The 22187-nt window shown below is 39.2% G+C and overlaps 1 protein-coding gene across 3 annotated transcripts in view; it reads right to left on the reverse strand.

Annotated features, from left to right (window-relative positions):
* The window catches only part of trps1 (transcriptional repressor GATA binding 1), a 181891-nt gene that overhangs the window by 143429 nt on the left and 16275 nt on the right, over positions 1-22187 (reverse strand). For 2 of the 3 annotated variants that reach the window (XM_002940009.5, XM_031904005.1), the window contains exon 2: positions 21172-21246. The exons of the other annotated variant lie outside the window; for it this stretch is intronic. The gene's annotated coding sequence lies outside the window, so the exon portion shown is untranslated. The remainder of the gene's footprint in view (positions 1-21171; positions 21247-22187) is intronic. 3 annotated transcript variants of the gene reach the window in all.

The raw sequence follows: 22187 nt of genomic DNA on the forward strand, positions 1-22187 counted from the left end.
AGATAAGGTTTAATACCTTTGTCTTAGAAATAATTATAATTTTCACCACTATTGCCCAAGCTGCTAACGAATACATACTGTATTCCTGCAGCACTCTGTTGGAACTACAAACCCCATCATCCTTTGCATGGGAAGCTGCATGTCGGTATCAGTAGGGAAACCACACAACGCGGATCTGTTTGAAGTCTGGATTGTAAGTCTTGACTTGTAAAAGATCAAAGACCGCACACCTTCTCAGTTATCAGCCTATGGTGGCTCAAATGCAAGAGAATCATTTGCAAGTTCCATTATAAATATATATTTGGATTCACCTTTTTACCGATTTCCATAATGATGAAAAGGGGTAAAGAACAAGAAGAAATGGTGGGGGGCAGCCTAGGGAAATGCATTATGAAGGGACAAAGCATACATAGGAGACTTTATAAATAACTATTGGAGGTTATTCATTGGGAATAGTCTGTTTATACTGTATTTGTGTCTGTAAATATTGATAGAAGCCATACAGTTGCTATTTATTAACATGGTAAATTGCACTAGTTGGCCTTCTGGAATTGACTGGGCATTCTCCCCTAAATTCATTAGAAACAGACTTCAGGCAGGGCCAGCTTCACTGTTCTAATGTATGTATATGATTAAATAGCCTGTACGGTGATACATCACAAAACTATCCCAGGATATGTATTCACTTCTCCTAAGCACCAACCTGCAGGAATGTGTCAATTAAGGTTCCTCCATAGTAGGCAGAATCCTCTCAAAATGTTACCATAGCCTTTACAGAGAGCTAGATACAACTAAAGGGGTATAGGTATTGCCCTCTCCTAGGCTTACTGTAACTGAAACAACCCCCTAAAGGTTCAAAGCTTATTCAGAAAGATATCATAAACTAGCATAGGTATGTCCAAGTACTAAGGAGAATTCAGCAGGAACAGCCCCCTAAGTTTGCTCATAGCCTGTACAGAGAAATACCATAAAACTATGGCAGCATAGGGATTCCCCTGTACAAAGCACAATTCAGCAGGAACAGCCCCCTACGTTTGCTCATAGTCTGTACAGAGAGATACCATAAAACTATGGCAGCATAGGGATTCCCCTGTACTAAACACAATTCAGCAGGAACAGCCCCCTAAGTTTGCTCATAGCCTGTACAGAGAGATACCATAAAACTATGGCAGCATAGGGATTCCCCTGTACTAAGCACAATTCAGCAGGAACAGCCCCCTAAGTTTGCTCATAGCCTGTACAGAGAGATACCATAAAACTATGGCAGCATAGGGATTCCCTGTACTAAGCACAATTCAGCAGGAACAGCCCCCTAAGTTTGCTCATAGCCTGTACAGAGAGATACCATAAAACTATATGAATATGTACAAAAACAAGCTATATTATTGTACATATACCCCTAAACTAATCACAATCTAGCAGAATTTGAAGGGTATAGCAACCCATATAAATGGCCAAGGGGCTCTGTTAGTCAGTAGTGCAAAGGCAAGTGTTAGAATTAGTTTCCTTCACCAGATGGAAAATAAATGTGTTTTTAATCCTATAAATCAGTGAAAGGAACAGAAAGCAAAGTTCTCAGCTATTGTAGAAATGTGAATTTTGAGCAATCTTTCCTCTTTAAAAACAATTATACATTCACCATTCTGTTTCCCATCATATATCTTTTGGCCCAAACGACTTCCTTTAAATGGGAAAAAAAGGAGAATAAAGCTCTGTTAACAACGCTTTTACTAGCACACCATTTCCATTTTTATTAGAAAGGTCCATTCATATCTCAATACATTATAGCTCAGGGGTGTTCAGCTACACTTAACATATACAATGATCATTATCTATATGGCAAAATGCAAGCGGCTGACAATAAACTGATTGTTTCCAGTCGCAAGACATATTTCTTCATTGTTACCAAATGCTAATTTGTGCTAGGAAAGAAAGAGGAGAAAGCTTTGAAGGGCAAGAAGGTCCGGGAGAGAATATAAAGGCTTTTAAGAACACTATTTATTTGCATTAGACAAACAAAATGTAATTAATAGGACCCCCATTACCCTTAATAGTCAAGCAGGAACTATAAAAGTTGAGATACCAAATTTTAGGAGAATCTGTTTTTTTTTACCATTTTAGGTGCTGTGGTGTGTGATTTCAATTGCCCTCACTAGGGGTCATTTAAAGATTGCCAGGGTGCTAGTGCTAGAGCGCTAAGGGTGCTCATCCTGAGAGCACTTGAACTCTAGGGGGCACTTTGCTCCTGGCACCGGATTGAAAATAAAGCCGTAGGGCAGGTGATAAGGACAGGGTCTCATTGTGGTGTGTGTCTCTTGCAGATTCTTAAAGGTGCCCATACACCTTAAGATCCACGACACCTATGGGTGGGCGATATCTGGAGAATCCAGGCTAATTTGATCATTTGGCCCCAGGGCCAAACAATCAATTAATCAGGTTAGGCAGTGATCCCCAACCAGTGGCTCAGGGGCAACATGTTGCTCCCCAACCCCTTGGATGTTGCTCTCAGTGCCCCCAAACCAGGGAGTTATTTTTGAATTCCTGACTTGGGGGCAAGTTTTGGTTGAATAAAAAAAAGATTTCCTACCAAATAAAGCCCCTGTAAGCTGATAGGGTGCATAGAGGCTGCCTAATAGCCAATCACAGCCCTTATTTGGCACCTCCATGAACTTTTATGGTGCTTGTGTTGCTCTCCAAGTCTTTTTACATTTGACTGTGGCTCACAAGTAAGAAAGGTTGGGGTCCCCTGAGGTTAGGGGACATGTAGAGGTCCTGCATGCCTCCCAATGGCTGACCCTTTTAGACAGAGCATTGCCCAATGCAGGCATCATTCTAGCTTTTTGGTAATTGGATTTTCAGATAAGCAATATCTAGAATGCTCAGGACCTGGGATTTTCTGGATCAGGGATCTTTCTATAATTTGAAACGCCATACCTTGTTTTGCCTCTAATAAGGATTAACTATATCTTGGTTACCATTAGGGTTGCTACCTGTTCGATTTTGACCCGAACATTTCGTTTTTTCTGTTCAGGTCTCAACTGTCTGTTTAGTTTTTAGCCTTATTAAACTTAGTATTGCTGTATTTCAAAGATTTCTCGATAACTGATTTCTCTGTAATGATCCAATACCGTTAATTAAAGGATTGGATTTACTCATCATGCAGAATATAGATAGAGATACAGTTGCCACCCATGTGACCCAGTTTTTCAAAGGACTGTCTAGTCCAAAACTAATGGTGCAATAACCCCACTTTGGCATCATAATCCTGCTGACATCATTGTGCCTGCTTCTGATGTCACCATGCCCATGTCCAAATCACTGCCCCACCCCTAATGCCATCTGCCTCGCCCCCTTTGGTTGGGTTTAGCCTCCAGCAAAGGTGGCAACCCTAGTTACCATAAAGTACAAGGTACTGGTATATTGCTACTGAGAAACTCTATGGAAGACGGTCTTCCTCTAATGTGGAGCTTTCTGGATATTGGGTATTCAGATAAGCTATAACACCTGTACACATGGAACAGGGTGTTGCTTTTAATATGAATCCAGTTATGACACTTTAAAGAGATCATTGCCTTCCCACTATACCCCTGCCCACAAAAGTGCAAGGTAATAATTCCCACCCTTCCAGACAGTGGGAGAGAGAAAGAAAAAGAGTTCCCCCCCACTATATCTAATGATTAGCTGGATTTCACTAGGCTAAGAATGAGTCTGCATGCAGGAAATCAAAAAGCGAAGTTGAAAAACAGAAGCAAAAGCAAAGAAATACTCATAAATGACAACGTCCGACTTAGATTAGTAAAAATGAAGGTTTTGAGCACCTTGCACTCTTTGTGGTCTGAACCTCAGCACTATAGGAAAGTATAAATGCAACACCTCCCACGCACGCTCAACGGCTAGGTCAGAACAGAGGATCTGTTCAGGTTAAAAAGCCATCTTCCTTTTGGCATCTGCTTACTGTGAGAAAGGGCTTTTAGAGAAATTAGATTTTCCCATGAACTTGTGCAAAATTGCGAAGGAACGATCATTCACAAGAATCATTTTTCGCAATGTTCATCCGTTAACAACTTTTCTTACATGTACCTAGGTTTATGTGCGGTGTATAACAAAGTTTTCCTGGTTTTTGTATTTATGGAGGAGGCATGTAAATGCGTGTACAGGTACAGGACTTCTGGTTATCCAGAATGCTCGGTACATAGGGTTTTCAGCATGAGAGGTCTTTTCAAAATCTCTATACTGGAAATTCCCTGGTCCCAAGAGCAATCTGATTAACAGATCCCATAGATGGATTCTACAGATTGCATATATATCAATCCAACATGGCAGAAAGCTTTTTATTTTACTGAAATTGAAAAAGTAGTTTCTTTTCAAAATGAGAGATCCTATGAGAGGGTCCCATCCAAAGCTGGCCATACTAAAGCTGGCCATACACGCACCTATACTATCATACGAAACCTCGCCATAGAAGGCGCCTGACCAAAATCTGCCGTCAGGGCTGAATCGGCATAAGGAGGTAGAAATCCTATTGTTTCTACCTCCTTATCTGCTGTTTCAGCCCTGACGGTGTGTGGCGGATCTGATATCGCCACGTGTATGGCCAGCTTTAGGCCGATAACGCAAGGGCGAGTCAGCAGCTTATCGACCAATGTATGCTTGCTTCTACCTGTCTGAATCAATCACATATTGGCAGGTTTAATAATTCTGTTTAGTGAAGAATGCATTGGGGTGATAATGGTGCCCTCATCTTTACATGTACAGTATGGTCTAATTAAGGCTCAGAGCCCCAAGCCCCAAGCCGATCCGGTTCTTTATGGACATCGATGCAGCAATGATGGAGTATGGGGGGCATGGTGGTTCAGTAATATTGTTGCCTTGCATTGTATTTCTACATGGCCTTCCTTCTACCATCTAAAATCATGCATTCAGGGGTGTTTTAAATTTCTTAAACGCCATTGGGGCAGGTATTTGATGTAAATGATGAACAAACTCTGTAAAGTGTTTCATAAACATGGCAGCACTATATATAAATTCAGGATGGTCATAATAATTGAGCTGGTATGCTAGAACCCAACTACTCCAGAATAATGGAGTTGACAAAAACTGTGACAGGCCTATTTACTAATTTTCGAGGTTGAGGGAAAAAGCGACGAAAAGAAAAAAACACAGCTGGATATTCACAGTGGCATTTTTTCATGGAAAAAGTTGTATACACAAGTGAGGCTGAAAAACTCCTATGACTTCTATAGAAACTTGCCAACTTTCTGGCAACTTTTCACTTTCTTTTTCCTTAATTAATCCCAGTCATTCAAGGTTTCAGAACGTACAGTATGCATATATTTACATTCACATTTTTTCGACACATTTTTTCTAAAATGCCACATGAAAGCCCTCCAAACACGTGTGGTATTCTACGTGTGGGCCTTTATTTGTTGCTGAACTACAACTCCCAGAATCCCAGAGGTGGAAAACTCTGTTGCTGAGATACTCAAAGTTGAAGTTCTCCAAGATCAAAAAATCTGCTCCTGGCTAAGTTAATACAAGACCTGTTATCCAGAATGTTCGGGACCAAGGGTATTCCAGATAAGGAGTCTTTCCATAATTTGGATCTCCATACCTTAAGTCTACTAAAAAAATCAATAAAACATTAATTAAACCCAATGGGACTGTTCTGCCCCCAATAAGGGGTAATTATATCTTAGTTGGGATCAAGTACAGGTACTGTTTTATTATTACAGAGAAAAAGGAATCATTTAACCATTAAATAAACCCAATAGGGCTGTTCTGCCTCCAATAAGGGGTAATTATATCTTAGCTGGGATCAAGTACAGGTACTGTTTTATTATTACAGAGAAAAGGGAATCATTTAACCATGAAATAAACCCAATAGGGCTGTTCTGCCCCCAATAAGGGGTAATTATATCTTAGTTGGGATCAAGTACAGGTACTGTTTTATTATTACAGAGAAAAGGGAATCATTTAACCATGAAATAAACCCAATAGGACTGTTCTGCCCCAATAAGGGGTAATTATATCTTAGTTGGGATCAAGTACAGGTACTGTTTTATTATTACAGAGAAAAGGGAATCATTTAACCATTAAATAAACCCAATAGGGCTGTTCTGCCTCCAATAAGGGGTAATTATATCTTAGCTGGGATCAAGTACAGGTACTGTTTTATTATTACAGAGAAAAGCGAATCATTTAGTGTTTATTAACTTAACTTAACTCTGAGGTAAAGAAGTTAATAGGGAGAAAAAGGAAAGCTTTTAAGAAATATAAGTCAGAGGGGACAGTAGATGCGTTTAATGATTATAAACACTATAACAAGTGTTGTAAAACAGCAATCCGGAACGCAAAGATAGAAAATGAGGAGCGCATCGCGGCCGAGGCCAAGACTAACCCCAAAAAGTTTTTTAAGTATATTAATAGTAAAAAGATGCAGGTTGAGGGTGTGGCCCCATTGAGTTATAATAACAATATGGTTACAGCGGATACAGAAAAGGCAGATGTGCTTAACCAGTTCTTTTCTTCTGTGTATACAGTAGAGGAGCCAGAGGGCCAAGTCCCACCCAATAGCTTCACTGTTGCCTCAGCTCCAACTACACAGTGGTTGGCACAGGATATGGTGCTTAAAGGGTTACACACGATAAATGTAAACAAGGCACCTGGGCCAGATGGAATACACCCTCGGGTACTGAGAGAGCTAGGGGCAGAATTGCAGTGGCCCTTGTTTCTGATATTCTCAGACTCTCTTTCATCAGGTATGGTACCTAGGGATTGGAAGAAGGTGAATGTCATTCCCATATTTAAAAAGGGAGTAAGATCTCAGCCTGGCAATTATAGGCCTGTAAGTTTGACATCCGTGGTGGGCAAGTTATTTGAAGGCTTGTTAAGGGATCACATTCAAAATTATGTAGTGGAGAATGCCATTATGAGCAGTAATCAGCATGGCTTTATGAAGGACAGGTCATGTCAGACCAATTTAATTGCTTTTTATGATGAGGTAAGTAAGAAGCTGGACAGTGGGGATGCAGTAGATATCATCTATTTGGATTTTGCCAAAGCATTTGATACCGTTCCCCACAAACGACTGCTTTCTAAGCTAAGGTCTATTGGTCTTAGTGAAGCCATTTGCACATGGATAGAAAACTGGCTACAGGATCGGGTACAGAGGGTGGTTGTTAATGGCACATTCTCTACTTGGAATAAGGTCCTCAGTGGGGTCCCTCAGGGTTCTGTACTGGGTCCACTTTTGTTTAATTTGTTCATAAATGACTTAGGGGAGGGTATTATGAGTAATGTATCAGTGTTTGCAGATGACACAAAACTCTGCAGACCAGTCAATTCTATCCAGGATGTGACATCCCTGCAGCAGGATCTTGACCAACTGGCAATCTGGGCAGCTCAGTGGCAGATGAGATTTAATGTGGATAAATGTAAGGTCATGCACCTGGGATGTAAAAATATGCAAGCCCCGTATACCCTTAATGGGACTGCACTAGGCAAATCCATAATGGAGAAGGACCTTGGCGTCCTTGTAGATAATAAACTTGGCTGTAGCAAGCAATGCCAAGCAGCAGCTGCAAGGGCAAACAAGGTTTTGAGCTGTATTAAAAGGGGTATAGATTCACGGGAGGAGGGGGTTATTCTTCCCCTTTACAGAGCGCTGGTAAGGCCCCATCTAGAATATGCTGTTCAGTTTTGGTCTCCAGTGCTCAAACGGGACATTACTGAGTTAGAGAGGGTCCAGAGAAGGGCAACTAAGCTGGTAAAGGGTATGGAAAGTCTCAGTTATGAAGAAAGACTGGCCAAGTTGGGTCTGTTTACACTGGAGAAGAGGCGCTTAAGAGGTGACATGATAACTATGTATAAATATATAAAGGGCTCATATAATAACCTTTCTAATGTTTTATTTACCAGTAGGTCCTTCCAACGGACACGAGGGCACCCACTCCGTTTAGAAGAAGGGAGGTTCCATTTAAACATTCGGAAAGGATTTTTTACAGTGAGAGCTGTGAGGTTCTGGAATTCCCTCCCCGAATCAGTCGTGCTGGCTGATACATTATATAACTTTAAGAAGGGGCTGGATGGATTCTTAGCAAGTGAGGGAATACAGGGTTATGGGAGATAGCTCTCAGTACTAGTTGATCCAGGGACTGGTCCGATTGCCATCTTGGAGTCAGGAAGGAATTTTTTCCCCTCTGTGGCAAATTAGAGAGGCTTCAGATGGGGTTTTTTGCCTTCCTCTGGATCAACTAGTAGTTAGGCAGGTTATATATAGGCATTATGGTTGAACTTGATGGGCGTATGTCTTTTTTCAACCCAACTTACTATGTTACTATGTATTTAACCATTAAATAAACCCAATAGGGCTGTTCTGCCTCCAATAAGGGGTAATTATATCTTAGCTGGGATCAAGTACAGGTACTGTTTTATTATTACAGAGAAAAGGGAATCATTTAACCATTAAATAAACCCAATAGGGCTGTTCTGCCCCCAATAAGGGGTAATTATATCTTAGTTGGGATCAAGTACAGGTACTTTTTTATTATTACAGAGAAAAAGAAAATCAGTTTTAAAATTCTGTATTATTTGATTAAAATGAAGTCTATGGGAGACTGGCTTTCTGTAATTCGGAGCTTTCTGCATAATGGGTTTCCGCATAAGGGATCCCATACCTGTACTAACAACCGTTCATATCTGTGGGACTATAATTGGGGCTTTACTAAAATTCCTAAGTTATGTATTAGTTAGGAAAATGTCATTTCTTTGTTACCGCAGTTCAAGTCATGAACAGAAAAAGAAAAACCACATTTGGCTTATTTAGAAAGTTGCATTACCATCCCAAGCAAAACCAGCACATGAAATTACCAGAATTATCATTTCCCAGAATGATTATTTTGGTGCACCAGCTTATAAGAAAAAGAAAGAAAGTTTGGTGGGTGGGTGGTACTTATGAATTGTCCTGTTTATTTGGACTTAGACGTTAGTAGGCACAGAGCTGACCACATGGAAATGATAAATATCCCCTAATAAATTCCAGAGAGGTCACAGTCTACAGTTCCTTCCAGGCATCTGCCAACCATACAGGTTTTAAAGACAATAATTCTCCCTCTTGTGAAAGGTTATAAGCTCTAGACTTAGAACTAGGTGTGAAGGTTTGAAGCAGGATGAGAGGACAGAAGCCCTGTTTATCAAGCACCATTTACTAATTGGGATTCTATTTAAGGAGCACTACCACCAGGAAATGAAAGTGGCCTAAAAGCAATTACAAACAATGTTCACCTTGCCTGGGTTTTTAAACATGTGTTGCCATTTCCAGACGGCACAACAATTGCATTTCTAATGGGGGGTATCCATTCTCCATTCCTTCAGTGTGGTCACCATGTGGGTGGCCATATCAGTCTAAAATCTGGACCCTAGGCTAGCTATCAGATTGCACTAGGTACCTATGGAATCCCAACTGGAGATCAATATAATGATGAAGTCCTCACCCTACAGTGGGATTTTCAAATCTGTCCAATCCCTGGTTAGATATCTGTCAAAAAGACAGTCAGATTACATCCTTACATGGCCCATTAAGTTGCTAACACAATCTGGAGGAGACCACTTGGCAGCTAATATTGGCCCTTACACACAATGGAACTTTTGGCTGCAGCCAGACATGTACAAAGCAATATTAAGCAATACAGTAGTAAATGCAGTTTTATTATTATTATTATTATTATTACAATAGCATTATTTATTTAGTCTAGATGGTCCAACTGTAATCTGATTGGTGGATGATGGGGGAGCATAAGCCAAGTGGGTATGTCTTAAAAACAAAATCTCAGAAGAAGCAAAACTTGGATTCTTTCCCAGGATTTCTGTTGTTTTACAAACAAATAAGGCAAGGGTCTCCTCAATGGCAAGGAGCTGTTCCTGGAACCATTTCCCTAGCTTTGCATGCACTAATCATAACATCCTACGCTACATTTAAGAGCCTTAATAAGGGTGAAACCAGTCTGAATTTGGGATCTGATGAGTACCTACTGTGGCTGGGCCTTAAATCCCAATGGGTGAGCATCACCAACGTGAGTATCTACTGAAAATGGCAGTCGGAAGTGGAACTTTAAATCCTTCCATTAATTCCTTCTGTTTTACCAAGATCTATTAAAACTGGCCCCTTAAAGTTGACATGTGTAATCAAGCAATCATGGCCACCTTCAGCTTACTCAGCTAGACATTCCTTCTGTTGTATTATTATCCATTATTAAAAACGGTGACAACATATACACCAGCACTTTACAGATTGTTTAATCCTTTGCCAAACCCCTCCCTAGAAAAGCTGACAATTTAATTTTCCTGCCACTGGCACACCAACTCATTATGGTCAGTTTCATCAGAAGACAATTAACATAACTCTAAGCTTATGGGCTGTGGAAGGAACCCAGGGCAAACTGACAAAAACCAAAGTTGGATTCAGGAAATCCACCTAGCTGCTACCCAGGATCAGGCTGTAAAAACTTAATGAGGAAGCTCGGAGATTGTAATTGTATTTTCTGCTTTGTTTGGTCTTTGGCATGACTTGCAACTTTAGACTAATGGTGTCTACAGTCATTTCAAGCCAAGGCCTTTAGTCTGACGGAAAGGCTTGAGGAAGATACAAGGAGGTTTATAGAAAAAAAAACCTTATAAACAAACCCCAAAGCTTATGCATCTCTTTCAAAAGTGGTTTAAATCTAAGACAAAAAGGGTGATTTGGCTTCATCGTAGGGTAAAAAGGTATTTGGTTGGCAGGGTACAGCTGCTGTATATTGATGAATACCTTGAAAATAATACGGAATAAAATAAAGGATTTTTGTAAGGGTAATGGTTCAAGGGACATTTGTTGGCCTCACTTAATCTTCTCCAGCAACTGTCTGACGTTCCCATCTCAAAGTTGTCTTAAGTAGTAGCCCACAATTGCTACTGCAAAATCCATATGAATTGAACTTCAGATGTTTTGCCACCCAGGCTGGAGGCGATTTAAAGAGGGTGACAAAATGTCCCATGTGATATTACCCTAAAAGTGATGCATTATAGGATGCTGGCGACTGGGTCCGTACAACTAGTCTGTACAACTTTGCACACACTGAACATACTACTACTACTACATACTAGTAACATACATAGGGGCACATTCATCAAAGTATTAGTTCAAATCCCGCAAATCGCAAATATCAAGAAAATGTTTATGAAAAAAATCATAATAGTCGCAATAATATCGTAGCTTGAATGAATCCGAAACTTTCGTACTCAGCGCGATTATATGATTTTGTCGCACAAATTTTGTCACAAATGTACGAAAAAGTTTCAGAAAATACGCATAGTACGAATTTTTTGTATTCGGACTCAATCGTACTTTGATAAATGTGCCCCTAGGTGTTTGCCTCTATTTACGTAAATGGGGAGCAGTGCTCAAGGGAGCCCTGTATTGTGACAATGCCCATTGAGAGGTGCATACATTAACACCCCACTTTTTTTACCAATGATGCTGTACACAATTTTCTGGGGTCCGTACCAAACATTTTATTATTTAGAAAGAAACTTCATTTACAAAGTGCTTTTGCAAAGTTAAGTTTTGAGAACAATTTTCCATGTTTTAAGCCACAATGCAGCGGTTTTCACAACAATCCCAGTGTAATTGAGGCCGTACATGGATTTGCACTTTGTGAAATTGTGCCTAGTGCAGTAAAGCACATGAAATTGCAACTGTGCTCAATGTTGGTCTGTGCTTGATTCTTTAGGGAGCCCTGGAACTGGCAGCACCCTAAAGCTCCAGGGATCCTCGGTATCAGATTTACAATAAAAGCCTTGCGTTAAGTTTTAACGCTACGAAAAATGCGCAACTTTTCGCGTAAGTTTTAACGCTACGCAAAATGCGCAACTTTTTACGCAACTTTCGTAATGGATACGAAAAACTCGCGTTTTTACGCAAAAATCGTATTGGTAACGAAAAATTCGTACAGAATCCGAAAAAATCGCAAAACATACGAAAAAGTCGCAAAATATTCGTTTTCAAGTCGGAACTTTTCCAATTCGGGTCGGATTCGTGGGTTAGTAAATCAGCCCCTAAGGGTAAGACTTCTACCTCTGTTACTCAAGCTGTGTTTCCTGTATTTTTTGAGTATAATCCTCAGTATCAGACACAAGTAGGCTTGCCACAAATACGACCAATTGTGAGGTGCTTGTTTAGGCACAAGTACCTTTAACGAATGGCATCGGCCATTTAGAATTAGAAAATGAGCCCTTTTGCAATTTTATTTATAGCCTGATGTATTCTGTAAAGTAGCCATACATGCATACCAATAGTTTGCCCCAAATCAACCTACTCCTGTATTATTAAGGTATTACTAAGGGGGGGTACAAGTACATATGTCTAATACCCATTAATTATCTAAGGTGCACCTCTGGATCAGTACAGTCAGTACATTCTAACTGTGCCAGACTGATCCAATGTGATTACTCATTGTTGTGCCTTTGATGGTATTTATAGTGGCCTGGAATTACAGAATGACTGTGCGGATTTATTGACCGTGTAGCCAACACATCACAACTTCCACAGACTAGGGGCAAAAAAAGTCGGAAACCGTTTCATAAACTTCTAAACGTTAGAAAAAAAAAAAAACACAAATCCTGCAGCACATCTCTGATAAGGATAAGCGTGCCAGGGTTCCGAGCTACAGCTGCACTCTCAGGCATGGGCTTCACGTCAACTTCCAGTGTGTTGAGAGGAGAAGGAGGAAAAGTAACAAGAGACGGGACATGGGGGGAGGCAAAGGGGTGGGACAAAGAGCTCCTTTCCTCAATGCTTCCTGTGATAAGATAGCTGTGTTGCAAAGCATTCATCTCAACTGCACTGCTAGACTGACTGCGGCTAATGCTGCCGTCACTAACCTCAAGCCCGCTGCTCAGGAGCTCAGCCCTAGCAACCCTGTCTTTACAACGTAATACATTGTATGTATGTATGTATAACATTATTTATAAAGTGCCACAAGGATACGCAGCACTGTACAATCTTACAATATACACAATTACACACAGGGAGGACAAGTGTTATAATAAATACAATAAATAAGTATAAATACACAGGGAATAAGTGCCATGTGGTATGAGACACAGTAGGAAGGAGGTCCCTGCCCCGTAGAGCTTACAATCTAAGTGGTTGGGTAACATACAGGCACAAACTGGAAGGTAAGAGTGCACCAGGTATGGGCAATTGCCCTTAAGCGCAGGACTAGGCAAAATAATGTTTTAGTGCTCCAGAAGGTAACAGCTGAGCTTTATCTTAAAGAGAGTGGGTGAGTGTTCCCTACGGAGGGATTCAGGGATAGAGTTCCAGAGGGAAGGAGCAGCAACATTATATGCATTAAAGGGCATCTCCACCCAAAAATAGTTTTACATGAAAGGAAAGGCAATTCTAAACGTCTTTCCAATACGCATTAAACCTATGCCATGGGCTGTAGAATTAACCCTTTCGTGTGTCACCTAGTGTAGGCGTTGGTGCAAAAGTACAATTGTTCCGACACGTTCTCTTTGATCAATATGTTTACTGGCAACACCCAGAATGAATAGAGCAGAAACCCCTGGCATGAAAAAGGGTTAAATGCCTGCGTGTATATATGTTTTTATTTTATTCAGTGCTTATTGTTATATTAAAGGAACAGTAACACCAAAAGAATTAAATAGCTTTAAAGTAATTGAAACATAAAGTACTGCTGCCCTGCACTGGTAAAAGTTGTGTGTTTGCTACACAAAGATTTATATAATTTATATAAATAAGCTGCTGTGTAGCCAAGTTGGATAAAAGACACAGGTTATATAGCAGGCAACAGAACTCTGTAGAATATAATGGTGTTTTATCTGTTATCTGCTAAGTAACCTGTGCCTTTTCTCCTTTTAATGGCTGCCCCCATGGCTACACAGAAGCTTTGTTTATATAAACTATAGTAGGCAAACACACAACTTTTACCAGTGCAGGGCAATGATGCATTATATTGTAATTACTTTTTTACACTTTCCTTTTGTTGGTGTTACTGTTCCTTTAACAGAAGTTCCTGTATGTAAAATCATTTGGCAAACAACCCCATTATAAAAAAAGAACCACAAAAGATCAATGTAACAAGCTCCATATCAGCCAATAACTTCCTTGCACACATCTACACACAAACACAGACACACACACAAATACAGGACATGCTGATTATGGGCTTTCAATGTAATTGAGCCTGGGAGCAGTCACTTGCACTTTCCTAGACTAGAGAGGGAGAGATAAGGGAAAGCCAATTGCTTGCCTTATAGAGACCTGAAAGATAACCCTAGCACTTGAGTCAAAGTATCATGATAAGCAAAATAAGCGTCCTTACAAAGCTCAGTGCATGAAGGAGCTACATGTGTCTAATGGGATAGAGATGAGCACAATATTCGATAACTAGTAGGGACCATGCTCTCTATGGCAATTCTGTTTTTGTACCTGGGTTTAACCATGTTGATATCACAGTACAAACAGTATGAAGGGAAGCTTAGTAAGATATCTTCAAGTAAGTAGAAGCTACAGATTCTCACATACAAGGAGTAGTCCCTATAGTCGACCATACATTTGGAAGGTTCATTAGTATGAACATCTTGGATAACTTGTGCGGGTTCAGATTAAATGAATCAGATTGAATCTGCCCAGTGTGGTTCTCTTCCCATATTCTGCACAGCCTAATCAGTAATTGATCAAACACTGATGAGTTATTGACCACGGTGGGAAATGTTGTAGGTCCATTTTAGATCAATAGGTAACAAAATGGCTGAGCAATGTTTGCGTCAATGATCAATAGGAGTCATTTACAAAGTGAAAGGCAGGGTAATCGGCCATGGTTTTGTTCTTTTGCACCCTGACTTCCTATAGCAAGTAGTAGGGACAGGACCACAAAAAGCAGCTAGATGTCTGCTTTTGCTTTTGCAATTCTTCCCAAGGTCTGACCCCAATATCTAACTAGGTATGGACACCTGTTTGGCAGTTCTCCAAATGATTAGAGGTCATTTATTCAACCAATGATCAAATGAACAATAGGTAAACCCATGGACCTATAGAATTAGATTTAGAATCTGCTCAGAAACCAGCTAATTTGGACCAAAATAAATGGCATAAGTTATTAGAAGGTACCCAACTGATAGGTCTCGGGGAACTCTCCAACCCTCATTATTTTATATTCTCACCCTACCCAGCTAGGCCCAGCCCTGAACACTGGATCTTTTCAGCTCTACAGATGAGCACACTAGCATTTCTATAGATTAAATATTTGGTTAACATATTTAAAAAAAAAAGATACATATATATACTGTATATATATAATAAAAGTATCTAGATTTCTGTGCAGAAATCATCAGCGGTCAGTCAAATGAATTTTTCATGGCAGGTGTGCCAACGCAGCTCTCTGCATATGTCAGCAAGGCCAGATTCTTCATATACTGACTAATCTACAGGGAACTGCTGGAGACAATACATCTTTTAGGTAAATGGTGGAGCATAGCAGGAATGAGACAAGGCTCAGCTGAACCGTCTCCCCTATAAAAAGCTACAGTAAATTTGCTTGCCAAAACTGACGAGGACAGCAGAGATATGGAAGTTGTAAAACGGTCTATAGGTTTCATCTCAGCAGGAAAACCTTGGGACCCCTGGAAAGAATTAAAAAAAAAAGGGGCCAAAGACGGCTGCTCTAGAAATCATTTTTGTGCACCACAACAGCAGCAGTAGATTTGTCCAAACCTGGCCCACTTGGGCTTAGATATAACACTACAAAACCTACAACATATCAGTTAAAGGGCACACTAAGCACAGTGCTATGGAATATGTTGGTGCTTTCTAAATACTATATTTTATTTTAAAACTGCTTTGGTAGTTTTAGCCTTTGCATTGACAAATTATCTTTAATTATCATTTAATTACTTGGTGAATTATTAGTTTGTTAAGGGTTCTAAATATAAGCATTGGACTTCCATGATCCGTGACCATTGTGGTCGGAACTACACAAAATGTAACTATATCATTTTCCCCCAGTACAACGCTACCTAACTAAACATTACACAATGATTCAGGCATGAATAAACTTTAATGATGTAATATTTTCCAATGGAACCCCAGGATGTGTGTCTGGCAGTAAAGTTTGGGACGCAAGATATCACCTTTCCAATTTAAATATAGATTTTTTTTAAAATAGGTGTTTTACAGAATTAATTTACAGAATCAAGATGGCCATGTTTAAAAGGCATGGTGACCCCTAGGCCAAGATCTAGACACAGGCTTATCTTTATCTGTCAGCAACCTTACACATGTCAACCATTGCTTTGATAATGTCAAATGATGCCAGACCATTCCAGTAGCCAATAGGACAGGGGTCCCCAACCTTTCTTACTCATGCGCCACAGTCAAATGTAAAAAGACTTGGAGAGCAACACAAGCACCATAAAAGTTCATGGAGGAGCCAAATAAGGGCTAAGATTGGCTATTAGGGGCCTCTATGCACCCTATCAGCTTACAGGGGCTTTATTTGGTAGGAAATCTTGTTTTTATTCAACCAAAACTTGCCCCCAAGTCAGGAATTCAAAAATAACTCCCTGGTTTGGGGGCACTGAGAGCAACATCCAAGGGGTTGGGGAGCAACATGTTGCCCCTGAGCCACTGGTTGGGGATCAGTGCAATAGGGCATCTACCCATGCAAAGGTGAGTAAGACCAACTAGAGCTTTTAAACAGGGATATTGTGCTATGCCCTGTAGGCATTTATACATAATATATGATACCAGATTTAAATTTGGGCCACGTTGTGTAACATTTAGCACAAAACTATTAAAACTTATCATAGGACTAATTTACTAACGCAAGTGCAATTCTTAAAAAAAATATCACCATAGTTTTTCCCCACACTGCAGCATTTCCTCTCCAATTCCAGCTGTTCCATGTGCCGTGATTCATAAAAAAATGCATCATGTTAATACACGCAACTTCCAACTCAATTGACCCTTAATACCTTTTTTTCCCCCAACATTAGCTCCATTACAAACTCAAAACAAGTTAAAAATGGGTTAAAAAAAAAAGCCTGCTTTACTGTAAAAAAAATTACAAGATGCTTTTAAACCGACTGTGACTGATCACGAACATCTGGAAGTGCATAATGGCTAACCACTGACAGTGACCACACTAATAGGTGCAATCACAGTGTGAAGCTCTCTGAGGTAGAGCCAGTGATTAGCAATAAGGCATTCACTACTAAAGTGCAGTTTTTCTGGGGGGGAGTGGGGGGCAAAGAGCCAAAAAGTGGTCCCTTTATATTGCTTGTGTGTGCATTATCTGTTGCAGGCAGGGTTGGACTGGAAGGGCACCAGGAGAAAAACCAGTGGGCTGCCGATATAGGCCCACTCTCAACGCTAACTGCACATCTTGGCACTGGTGTATTTCCACCCAATTGCAACTACAAAGGTAGGTGGTGGGGGGGAGGGGGGTTGACATCGCAACCAGGGTGGGGGCCACCCCAGTCCAACCCTGGTTGCTGGAGCGTAGCATGAGCCTGTTGGTTTACTATGGGCTTTCCCAATGTGATATTCAAATGTTACGTGGGCAATGTGTGCTTTTCCCAATTTCTGTGAAGGTTTTATTATGAAACTACTTTTCACATAATCTAATGTTTTATTCTATTGCTTTCTTCCTGACCTCTTGAGTTTCCTAAATGGGTGCCTGTTGGAGAGGGTTAATTAGGGAGAAAAGAGTGCAGAATAAGTCGGGGAAGAAATTAGTTGTCTGTTTAAGAAGTTGTTTGTGCCTTTGATACAACTAGATACTGAAAACTGTCCATGCATTAGACTTGACTTTGGCCTGCAGGTCCTTTACTAGTGGGACTAGTATGGACTTAATTGAACACTAAATGCTAAATTAATTTGCTTCATTTGCCCCAATGATGCTGGCAATACCTGCAACTCATGCCGGGGCATTATGATTGCATTGAACATTGAAAAGGGCTATTTATACTTTAAAGGAGATTGTGGGACGAGCGACAGGAGCCTAAAAAAACCTGCACATCTCAAAAAAACAGTACTATGGAAACATATGAATAAATGTAAAGAGATATATTTGTATTAAAAGAAAAAAAACATGTCAGTTTGGAAAAAATATATTTCCTTTAGACTCTTTCCACTATGTCCAAAAATGTTAAACTTTCCCATTAAACTGCCGAGTCGGTTTTTTTTTTCTATGTAAAATGTTGGGGGCTTTACGGAAAAAAACCCCCATCATACTGTTTTATAATTAAGTGCAAAACTCTTTTGTTTAAATTGCATTTTTGAAATATTTGTTATCCAATAACCACAATTAAACACAGCTAGGCTAAATTAATTTATCGTCCTCTTTTTATAGCCTTTATTGTGCAGTGATTTATGATTTTTTATTATTGCTGGAAGATTGCACATAACAATTTACATGTTTATTTCAATGGTGTTTAAACAGTAAAAATCTCTCTCTATAGCTCCCCGGAGTATTGGCTGCAGTTTAATTGGAGAGAAAAAGAGACTGCTCGCAACAGACTCTGCACTTCAGGAATAAAAAAAAAAAGGGGGTAGGAAGAAAAGTGGTTGCAGTTATCCCTTCCATCTCTATTACCCAGGGTTTAACCCATTAGACGATATTGTTGTGATCGTTACAATTAACGGTATCCCCGGCACATCATTACTATCCATAAATATCAAAGCACATGTTGAAGCAGCACATTATGTAGGTTTGAACCAAGTACACAGTGTAAATATAGAGAAGAAAGAATGGAAAAGCAGGATCAACATTTGGCTAATTTTAGGGTACGGCCCTCAACGTTGTGTAAACTCTGCGACTGGAAAACCCAGTGACCTTCAGAGTTGGTCTGTGGTTCTGCCCGTAAAAACACAATGTATTTCGTTGTTGGGTTGGGAAAGCATTGCGTTAGAATTAACCATCTTAATAGGGTGTTAGAGTTCAGCAGCATCACTGAACTTTAACACCTAATTGAAAATATTTGTATTCGACTGTTTAAAAAAGCCAACCCAGCCTTTAGTTTTTGCTACAGTATAAAACCCAGATTAAATTGACTTTTCAATGATAAATAGCTTGATATTGTGAGACAATGTGCGCTTGGTCTTCGCTGTTTTTGAATTATTTCGCTTTTTTTAGTTTAGCAGCTCTCCAGTGTGGAATTTCAGCAGCTATCTGGTTGCTAGGGTTCACGTTATCCTGGCAACCAGGAAGTGCTTTGAATGAGAAGCTGAAATGTGTATAGGAGAGGCCTGAATAAAATGATACATAATAAAAAAGTAGAAATAAAAATAACATTGTAGCCACACAGAGCAATCGTTTTTTTGCCTGCTGGGGTCAGTGACCCCATTTTAAAAGTTGGGAAGAGTTAAAGAAAACTATAAGAAATTAAAAAAAATGAAGACCAATTGAAAAGTTGCTGATAATCGAGCATTCTATAACATACTAAGGTGAACTAGATTGGAAGTAAGTCTATTTTCGTAAAATAACTATTTTGCCTCAAGAAAACCTATTAGAAAACAAACAGCATAAATGTAATTAATTCCATAAAGGAAAAAAAAAATAACATTGTAGCCACACAGAGCAATAGTTTTTTGCCTGCTGGGGTCAGTGACCCCCATTTTAAAAGTTGTGAAGAGTTAAAAAAAACTATAAGAAATAAAAAAAAAAATGAAGACCAATTGAAAAGTTGCTAATAATCGAGCATTCTATAACATACTAAGGTGAACCACCCCTTAAGTAGATTGGAAGTAAGTCTATTTTCGTAAAATAACTATTTTTCCTCAAGGAAAACCTATTAGAAAACAAACAGTATAAATGCCATTAATTCCATAAAGAAATAAAAATAACATTGTAGCCACACAGAGCAATAGTTTTTTGCCTGCTGGGGTCAGTGACCCCATTTTAAAAGTTGTGAAGAGTTAAAAAAACTATAAGAAAAAAAAAAAAAAAATGAAGACCAATTGAAAAGTTGCTAATAATCGAGCATTCTATAACATACTAAGGTGAACCACCCCTTAAGTAGATTGGAAGTAAGTCTATTTTCGTAAAATAACTGTTTTTCCTCAAGGAAAACCTATTAGAAAACAAACAGTATAAATGCCATTAATTCCATCAAGAAATAAAAATAACATTGTAGCCACACAGAGCAATAGATTTTTGCCTGCTGGGGTCAGTGACCCCCATTTTAAAAGTTGGAAAGAGGCAAATAATTAAAAAAAACTATAAGAAATAAAAAAAAAATGAAGACCAATTGAAAAATTGCTAATAATCAAGCATTCTATAACATACTAAGGTGAACCACCCGTTAAACAGATTGGAAGTCTATTTTCATTAAGAACAAGTACTATTTTGCCTGAAGGAAAACCTATTAGCAAACAAACATTATAAATGTCATTAATTCCATCAAGAAGACAATTCATCAGGTAAAACCGACTCCAAAATATCAGGCCAACTAATTAAAGCCACAAGAAAAACGAATGCAGGATTTAGCTTATTCCGTCATAGCCTCACAGAAATGATATATCGTCGCGGCCGGGCTGGCACGGAATCCCAATTACATTCATGCAACCTGTTTTTCTGACATAAGGAAGCGCCATTACGCCCGTTGTCTTGACATTAAAGCAAACAAACACACGGGAAATGCTCATATAAACATCCAACGCACATGACTTTCCAACTCATCCGAAACAACAAAGTCAAGAGCTGCGGATACCAGAAAAATATTTTTTTTTGTCTTTCAATTTTTTTTTTTTCCTCTGACAAAAAGGAAATCCTTCAACAGACTATTCCCGACTCTTGTAGGCACAGAAGGATTAGGGACGTAGCCAGGGAATACACAGGAAAATAGTTATAGGAATCTGACTAAAATAATCCACAGTGGTTTCTGGATAAATGTCTTAACATCATATTTTACAAAGTATGACAAATGGAATTTTAATATCCATATGTACTCGTACATGAATCTGGTTCTGTTTTTCCATCTCTTAAAAAAAAAAAACACACTAGCTTCCTCGAGCCAAGCTGATCTATTAATGTCATAGGCCTGTATAAATAAAAGGGTAACTTATACCCCCCCTAACACATTTTCTTAATTGATGTCTGTAGCACTTACCCTTGTGTCGAAGCTTTGCCTTTGTTTAACCAACGTTGTATCTCATTTTGTAAAGGGCAGAGTACAGTGTCAGTGCTACATAAGAATAAAGAATAATAAATATATTATCACACAAAATAAAAGAATTAAAGAATCATTAAGACAAAATATATTTTTTTTTGGGGGGGGGGCTTATTAACGTATACATATCCGCAGTGCAACATGTGGTAGTAATTAAGTATAACATATATGTATAAACCGTGCATTCTAAACGTTTAGGATCACCGAAATAAGTCAACACCTGCTCAGGCCGACGCTGCTGAGCGTTAGTTGTATGGATTCCCACACACAAATATAAAGATTGTTTTTTTCCCCCTTTTATCTTAGCATCTAAAACACTTGTCTATATCATACACATCAGAATATTTTTAAAAAAATTATTTTGTAAAAATTTGATATACAGGTATGGGACCTGTTATCCAGAATGCTCGGGACCTTGGGTTTTCTGGATAAGGGATCTTTTTGTAATTTGGATCCATAACCTAAGTCTGCTAAAAATCATTTAAATATTAAAGCAACCCAATAGGATTGTTTTGCCCCCAATTAGTGGTAATTATATCTTAGTTGGGATCAAGTACAGGTACTGTTTTATTATTACAGAGAAAAGGGAATCATTTAACCATTAAATAAACCCAATAGGGCTGTTCTGCCCCCAATAAGGGGTAATTATATCTTAGTTGGGATCAAGTACAGGTACTGTTTTATTATTACAGAGAAAGGGGAATCATTTAACCATTAAATAAACCCAATAGGGCTGTTCTGCCCCCAATAAGGGGTAATTATATCTTAGTTGGGATCAAGTACAGGTACTGTTTTATTATTGCAGAGAAAAGGGAATCATTTAACCATTAAATAAACCCAATAGGGCTGTTCTGCCCCCAATAAGGGGTAATTATATCTTAGTTGGGATCAAGTACAGGTACTGTTTTATTATTACAGAGAAAAGGGAATCATTTAACCATTAAATAAACCCAATA

The sequence above is a fragment of the Xenopus tropicalis genome, chromosome 6 (assembly GCF_000004195.4).
Source record: "Xenopus tropicalis strain Nigerian chromosome 6, UCB_Xtro_10.0, whole genome shotgun sequence".
Classification (NCBI taxonomy): Eukaryota; Metazoa; Chordata; class Amphibia; order Anura; family Pipidae; genus Xenopus; species Xenopus tropicalis.